Below are 2063 nucleotides of genomic sequence, written 5' to 3'. Positions count from 1 at the left end.
GTTGGCACATGACAAGGTGAACAACACCTCGACACGTGTTGTGTGTTCGGCGTACACCGGCTGACCTTCCGCAGCCCAGCCGGTTGAAGAGAAAGTTCAGTTGCGACAGAGGTTTTTGCTCCATATCACTGGTATAAAAGCGGAAGTATTAGGGCGTGATGAGGAGTCATGGACAGTAACGCTTTGAAGAACATTCCACTAATAACAAAAGAAGAACATTGGAAATTGCCATTTGAGGTAATATATTCATATCCAACAGGTATGAGAGATGAATGGTTGAATGAGCCGCACCAAATCGTTCGGAAGTACTACATAAACAACTCTAATAAAATATATACGGAGGTGAAGAGACTAATACATGGAGAAAATCAGTTACATACTGATTACTCATTAGTGTTACCATGTGGTAATACGGAAATTCTTTTTTTAAATTCAATTTCAACACATGAGGATACCTACCACAGCAATACCTGCTTAGGTAATGGCGAGCACCTGATTGAGTGCAGCGATCCTTGCGAGTCACATTTACGCGTCTGGCGGGAACTGTGCGATCCTAGCTGCCTCACTTACAAAGAGGTGAGTACAGTGTGGTTATTTCTTTTACTAATTCTAATATGATATACATAATGGTTATATTTCTTATTTTGTTTTTGTGCAGAAACCAGAAAGTGTGGATGTGGTTGTGAAAGCGGCAAGAAAAAGATTTCATCGGGAGAGATGTGAAGACACATGCCCCAACTATAAACCAGTAAGTGTATTTCTTTTTTATATGAAGTACAACTGTATTTGTGATGCACAATGATTATATTTGTTATTGTTTTGTTTAACAGAAACCTGAAATTGTGAAAGTGGTCGTTGATGAGGAGAAAAAAACCAACAGGAAAAATAGATTTTGGCGGGAGAATTGTATTGAAACATGCCCTAACCACAAAGCGGTGAGTGTATTTTTTGTTATTCTTTCATCAAATAATGTAGTATGTATGTGTGACTAACTTACATTATTATTTTCAGCAGAAAAGTAAAAGAGGAGAGAAGAGGAAACGTGAAATACTGAATGAGGCGACGGATGTGGAAGGGATTATTCAACAATTGACCGCATAGAGAAGAAAAAAATGGAGAACAAATGCAACATTTGTGACAAAACATTTCCACATAAATGGAGATTAACAGCACATGTGAAGGACAAACATAGTGCAATAGGGTACAAATGCGATATTTGTTCAAAAGACTATTCATCCAAAGACAGTTTAGCGCGACACAAAAAAGAATATCACAACATATCCAGGTTCAAGTGCAAACTATGTGGCACAGTTGTCAATCTCGAAAGACATATGGTCCAGCATGTGAAAAACCATAATATGGTAAGTATATAAATATAAACACATATTAAGTTTGTTTAATACTTATGGCAATATTAATGATTAATTGTATATCAGGTTACAGATGTCAAAGGGGCTTATGAGAAAGTGAATAGAGATGAAAACGCTGCACCTGTGATGAACACCGCACGGGTTGATGTTATGCCACCATCTACCCCTGCATCCGAGATGGTTACGTCACCATTCTCGGGAGCGGTTGCTATCCCAACAGCAATATCTGGGATGGTTCCACAACCGACCTCTGGAACGGATGCTGTCCCAATGGTGGCGTCAACATCCAATCAAGTATGTTCTGGATCTGTGTTTGCGTTATCGGATAGAGCTTTCAAAAATCGTTTGAAGACTTATATTGCTCTAAATCTGACAAATCATGAGAGTGAATTGAAAGATATTTTAGAATGTGTCACGAATGAAATGCAAGACATTTTAAAGAGACATTTAAGCGAGTATTCTGCTTTAAAATTTAACATATTTGTTGAATGTATGTTTGCCAGTGTTCACAACGAGACAATATTTCATAATTTTAAAAGTAAAAATGATGTGTTATATCAGTATTCGGATATCAGGGAATTTATCAACAAACAAAAGGAAAAGATTCTGAAAGAGTTTGAAGAATGTAGTACGAAAGGTTCGGGTTTATTTTATGTCAAATTACATAAATTAGAATTGCGAGTAAATAAATAT

General features: G+C 37.0%; 1 long non-coding RNA gene across 1 annotated transcript; it reads left to right on the top strand.

The window, feature by feature from the left end:
• Positions 1–782: 782 nt before the first annotated feature.
• Positions 783–1606, top strand: LOC138710040 (uncharacterized). Its single transcript, XR_011335032.1, has 3 exons — positions 783–935; positions 1015–1361; positions 1437–1606. It is a non-coding gene; the product is annotated as an uncharacterized lncRNA (long non-coding RNA).
• Positions 1607–2063: the final 457 nt, after the last annotated feature.

The sequence above is a fragment of the Periplaneta americana genome, chromosome 12, assembly GCF_040183065.1.
Source record: "Periplaneta americana isolate PAMFEO1 chromosome 12, P.americana_PAMFEO1_priV1, whole genome shotgun sequence".
Classification (NCBI taxonomy): domain Eukaryota; kingdom Metazoa; phylum Arthropoda; class Insecta; order Blattodea; family Blattidae; genus Periplaneta; species Periplaneta americana.
Note: the sequence above shows the minus strand (reverse complement) of the source record. Positions and strands in the feature narration are given on the sequence as shown.